Raw genomic sequence first — 6,268 nt, 5'->3', positions numbered from 1 at the left:
AAAATAGTCTTGAAACTATGAATATAGAAAAAAGGTAATAAGAACTCCTAAAACTATTTAAAACCTTTGAAAAGGCATTTGAAATCAGTAGTGAAAATGAGTACAAATACGGTGTTATTACCTAACCTGAGCTACTCGATGGTAAAATGTGGTTTTATGATCACCAGACATTAGCCATTTGATCCTATATTTCTGCATGTAGAAGCGCACCTCCACTAACGCAAGGTGGTGCCAGCGGTTAGAAGCCTTCGCTGCTGCTACAAAGGTGTCTGGATCTGGATTTAGAAGAGCTTGTTCCTGACATGTGCGGAGAGTCTCAAAGGCTGCCTTAGTGCGGTTCGGAAGATCACCAAAGTGAGATCGATTGAGCGCTCTCAGTTCTAATATCAACAACTTTAACTTCTTGTTAAACTAGTACAGTGCATCTCGTGAGGGAAATTGATAACAGAATTTTTTTTCTAAATCAATTCTTTAATATGCTCATGTCATTGCAATATTAAGGTATCAATCCAAAAGGATTAAGATTAACACACCAAGAATACAAGAAATTACTTAAGCTAAGCAAATCAGGGGTTTTGGTTTGATTAACTACTGAACAATTGATTAAAATAAGCAATCAAACACTCAACCAAGATTAACAAGAAATAAAAAAAAAAGCAAAAATAGAAGAGGTCAACAAAAGTCAACTTAAAAGTCAACTTAAAAGTCAACATAAAAAGTCAACAAAAGTTAATGACGAAAATTCAAATATCAACCAATAAAAAACAAGTCTTTGGGCAAGGTAATTGATTAGGGGATGTTTAATGATAACCCATGATGTCTACAAACTCACTAAAGTGCTCATCCTTAAGTCTAGAACTCTATTTTTGACTAATCCTCTCTCAAGGCACTAATCACTTTGTTAATTACCAAATTTAAGAACTAACTCTCATTAGTAAAATTAGCAATCAAAAGCATTATAAACAAGTTCCATTAACTAATTAATCACATTAGACATCCATTCTCATAGGCTAATCATGAAAAACTCTTGCTTAGTTCTTTGGGGAATTTTATCAAACACGTTGTGTTCATGAAATTCCCTAAGACATTTGATTAACTATTTCTAGCCTAATCAAGCATTAAGAACACTAAACAAGAAAGGAAACTATGGATTAAGACCTAGACATCAAAGATTTAACATCAAAATCCCCTAATCTACCATGGCCAAAGACTATAAAGAACTCTACTCACTAATCATGATTAACAAACCTAATCTTTTGCAAGAGGTGGTGTTAATCATGATTAGAAGCAAAGATAAGAAGATGAGATGATAAGAAACAGCTTTTGAATGATCAAATCCCTTAGATATCTCTTTACAAACTCGTTTTTAACAAAAGGGGAAAAGAAAACTAGAGAGAAAACTAAGTAGAAGATAAGATGTTTAGGGTTTTCTCCAAAAAGCTATATATACTAAGTGCTAATGGACCGGGTCAGCCCAGGAAAAACTGGGTACTGACCCGGCTTCAAATGGGTCATGTCTCAAGTGTGCGACATGGTCAGGTGCTTCCCAAGTCGCAGGCCCAAGTCGCACAGCCATAGAAGCAGCCTTGTGCGCCATAAATCCCTCAGCCTTAGCCGCATGCCTATCTAGGTGTAAACAGTGAATGTTTGTGCTGCTCAGGCTTCCTTCTCTTCAACTCGCACAACCAGGACGCATTATGGAGATAATATGTGTGCGAGATGGTCACTTCCTTGCCCAAGTCGCATGCCCAAGTCGGTGTAATATGCGAACACATGTGCTACATGGTTCCACTTCATGTCCAAGTCGCAGGTCTATCTCGCACAGCATTGTGGACTTACTCAAATTTGATTCTGGAAGTATCTACCTTGCTCAGAGTCTCCTTACACTCATCTCTAAAGTCTCAACTTGTTTCCAGAGCGTTGAACATTCATGGGTGCGAGTTAATCAAGTCGCAGTACCGTATCGCACAACGTAAGCCTTCTCGGACAACTTTGCATTGAGGGGAGAGTAACTTCCAGGATATGGCTCCAAATGGCATGATTTCAACTGCATTGGAAAGACAACTCAAATATATCGAATTTTGGTGAAGGGTTTGGGTTCAGGTGACGTCTGAAAGGGCTCCGTTCCACCGGTTCTTTGAGGTGCATCACATAAGACCTGATCGGGCCGCGAGACATGTGTTCCTTCCGATGGAGATATCTCCCAGTTCACGGCTCCAAATCGTCTTGATGAAGACACCAGAGGTTGAATCGCATTTCAAGTCCTTTGTCCCACGCGATCAAAATAAGGGTTTTGTCTGCACCAAACCATCTGTCCCAGTTGCTGTACACAGGTGAGGGTTCCTCCATGATCCCAGCTCCAAGTTGCTCCCAAAAGTCTCCAAATGACCTCAGAACACTCCAAAAATGCTGGACACTCTAGGACCTAATGCAATTCCTAACTAAAGACAAAAGCAAAGACAAATATATGTAAAACTACCTAAATGTATGCATGAGACTCAATATTTGGACAAAAATGCAATCCTAAACATGACAAAATATGAGTATATCAACTGCCCCACACTTGTCCTTTGCTTGTTCTCAAGCAAACAAGAACAAATGAGAGAGAGAGGTTGAATGCATGGGAGTTCATATTTCTTTAAAGAGAGATCATCATTAAAAGAATTCAAAGCTCATTGTTCAAGTTACCAATTCTAGACTGCAATGTAAACTGGTTTACTCATAAAAATTAGCCATACTTGTCACCAAATGAACCAAACTCAAGCACAAACCTTCGAAAGCATTCCTAACTTCAATCTTTTGACATTCATTTAAAGTTTCAAGTGGATCATGTTCATGCAAATCAAGTGAATTCATTTGGCTTGGGACTGAGTTTTGAGATTAAAATGATCTCAATCAAGTAACTGGTATTCCATGCAAGGGGATCACTCAAAAATTAGTAGACTTTAGTAAAATGCTAAGGGTAAAAAGCAAAGGATGCATACAAAGATAGAACTGCATCTACCCCACACCCAAAATGCTTTTCACACTCAACTTTAAACCTCTCAAGATTCTTTCTCTAGTCTACTCACCCCAAATGGCATTTTATCCTTGACACTCAAATCAGCTCTCATCACTCTCTTCATTTCATCTCTTAGGAGAATGCTTTCTTTAACAACCACTTAGGGAGTTTCTTTTCTTTAACACACAAGCTCTTCTTTAATTCAGCCTCTTTCTGAATCTTTTTTTTATTTTTTTCTTTTTATGAGACTCTTTTCATTTCAACACATGAGCTTTACATTTCAGCACATACTCACTTTCTTTCATTTAAGCATTCATTCCCCTAACCAATCCGGTTCTTTCCACTTTCATCACTCAGATTTTTTTTTCTTTTCAGCTCACACACTCAAAATCAATGCTCTCACTTTCACCTAAACCTAGACTAGCCCTTGATGTTGGACTAGTATCTACATGCAGCACTATCTTTGTCGCTCTAAACCCAACACTTTTTACCAAGTCTACTAGAAACAAGGCCTCACAAATCATGCACACAAGAAGGGTGTTTAGGCTTCAAAGAAAGGTTTGGCTAAAGGCAGGGAACTGTCTCAAGATGAGAGATCAGCTATTTGAGCTAGCAAGATTGATAAAAAGGGATAAGAAAGCTCAAATATGTATGTGGTACCCATGAATTCACAATGATATGCACAAACATGATAACTAGATGTCAAATTCAAGGGTTCTCACTTAAGTAAGGTTGAAGCTATTCACAACTTGATTCAGCTAGCACAGAAGTATTGAGACACCAGTTCAAAGCATGGTTCACACTTGATTTCATACCAGTTTTGCAATGCCTTAAGGGACCAAGCTCTTAAAATGATGCTCTCTTCAAGAAAAAAATATATCATTACTCCCATTTGCATATGATGCAACCTATATGAAAATACAAACTAGACTCAACCTAAAATGTGAATGCAACTACATGAGCATTTGTTTGTGAAAAAATTTCAGATTTTTCAATTTTTATGGTTTTTATACGCACTTGGATGCAGACTCAAGATGCAAATAAAAATAAGAACAAGAAAAAACATGATTAGTAAACACAAAACCCCTCCCCCACACTTAAATAACACAGTCCCCTGTGTTATAAAAGCATGAGAAAAAGGAAAAACAAACATGAAAAAGATAGACTAAGAAAATGAAAAACTAGATGCTTGAATGCTATGTACAGGTTTGGAGTGTGACCTTTTAGGGAATTGGAGACGGGGATGGACACTAAATCATCACCATAGACTAGCTGATGCACGTCCTTGGTCTCTGTCCAACACTTCTCAACACTTCTCAAAAATAACCTTGCACACACTTAACAAAAAGATCAAAAGGCTCCCAAAACATATAATTAAAATTGGAAATCAAATAAAAAGAGTATATACAATGATAGACATGTGAATGTCTCCCAAGTGCACTTTGTTTTAAGTCACTAAGTTTGACTTTCCATACCTTTTGCTTAGTGAGAGATAGAGAGAGTAGAGAAACTCCCTGGATTTTCTTTGAATTCAAGCCTCACCACTTTCCTCATGAGCTCCTCAATACCATCTTCACCTTTGTCCTTCAGCCCTTGAGTGAGAACTGCTCTGACCTTTGAAAATGGCTTAGACCCTCCTCTACAATTGACCTTATACTCAATCACTCCATCTTGATGAGTCAATGGAATGAGAGTGATAGTGGAGGATTTGTCTAGCAAAGTTTCTTCCTCCTTGGTCTTGCTTGGTTTCTTCTTGAAAATTATAGGAGAGTGAGCTTCTTTAGGCTTCTTTATCTTAGACTTAGGACTTTCACCTTTATCTTGAACCACTTTGCAAGAAACTTCTTTCCTAATTTGTGTAGAAGATTGAAGTTTCAAGCAATCCTCATCATCACTAAAGAACTTCTCACCATCAATGAACTCAAGATCAAGCTTTCTTTGGCGTTCTTTCTTTTTCTCACAAGCTCTAAGAGGCTGATCCTTCTCTTTCATTCCACAATTCCCCACATACTTCATCTCAAAGTGTTGAAACTCATCACAGAGACTTGGAGGCACATAGGCTGGACGCTCAATAGATTTTTCTTCCTTCTTGAGCTTTTGCTTGGCCTTCTCTTCAGCAACAATCTGAACCTTGTTTCTAGAAGATCCATGGACGTCTTTTATAGCAAAAACTTCAGTTTCAAGGGTCACCTCCCTACTGAGTTGCTCAATGTCCTCATTGTCTTGTGAAGAAAGACCTTTAAGAGCAATGTCTTGTTGTGGACTATAGAGCAGACGTTCTATCTCATTTATAGCAGCTTCATGATCTTTGATCTCCATGTGATTCACTTGAGAGGTTAAACTCTCTATTTTGTTGTGGAGATCATTGTAAGAACTCTTCACTCTTCTGGTGATCTCATCTTGTCCCTTGAGAAGTTGTTGGAACATGCTGTTCAACTCCATTTCTTGAGGCTTTGAAGCAACTTGCCCTTGTGGAACAAACTCTTGCTGAAAACAGAGCTCCACCTCACCTTGACCATCTTTACAAGCTTCAATATCAAGCTCCTTGTATCTTTCATTACTCTTGGCCAAATTCTCAACAAGTAGCTCTCCTTGTTCTATGGTAAGATTTTCAAAACGCATGCTAGCTACATCCAATGTCCATTTATGCTCTATATCAACTCCCCAGTAGAAGATACTAAGGATAGCTTCTTGTTTGAACCCATGATGAGGACATTCTCTAGTGTATCCTTTAAGTCTCTCCCATGCTTCATCAAAGTTCTCATGGGTTCCTTGTTTGAAGCTCAAGATGTCTTTCCTAGCTTGAACAGTTCTTTGTATAGGGTAAAACCTTTGAAGGAAGATCATCTTGCAGTCATCCCAAGAATTGACCAAGTGAGATGGTAATGCTCTTTACCATTTGCTTGCCTTTTCCGCAAGTGAAAATGGGAACAAGATGAGCTTGATACTGTCTTGGGGCACTCCTCCAGTTCTAAATGTGTCACACAACCTCTCAAAGGAGTCCAAATGATCATATGGGTTCTCCATTCCTAACCCCAAGAACTTAGAGTCTTGAATCAACCTAACCAAGCTTGCTTTGATCTCATAGGCCTCAGCTTCAATTGGAGGAGGGTGGATTCCATACCATTTTCCATGACAACAAGGAGTGTCATAGCTTCCAATTGTTGGCTTTTTCTTTGGAGCTTGGGTTAGACTTGAAGCGAATTCTTGATGTAGTGGCAATTCTTGAGGTTTTAGAGCTTGGAGATTAATTATGCTCCCATGATT

General features: G+C 38.4%; 1 non-coding gene across 1 annotated transcript; it reads left to right on the top strand.

Moving 5' to 3' along the window:
- The first annotated feature begins 5,699 nt into the window (after positions 1-5,699).
- LOC112088666 lies at positions 5,700-5,805 on the top strand. Its single transcript, XR_002900611.1, has one exon. It is a non-coding gene; the product is annotated as a small nucleolar RNA R71 (small nucleolar RNA).
- The last annotated feature ends 463 nt before the right edge of the window (positions 5,806-6,268 follow it).

The sequence above is a fragment of the Eutrema salsugineum genome, unplaced genomic scaffold (assembly GCF_000478725.1).
Source record: "Eutrema salsugineum unplaced genomic scaffold, Eutsalg1_0 scaffold_14, whole genome shotgun sequence".
NCBI classification, from domain to species: Eukaryota; Viridiplantae; Streptophyta; class Magnoliopsida; order Brassicales; family Brassicaceae; genus Eutrema; species Eutrema salsugineum.
The sequence above is the reverse complement of the archived record's forward strand: the minus strand, read 5'-3'. Positions and strand labels throughout refer to the sequence as shown.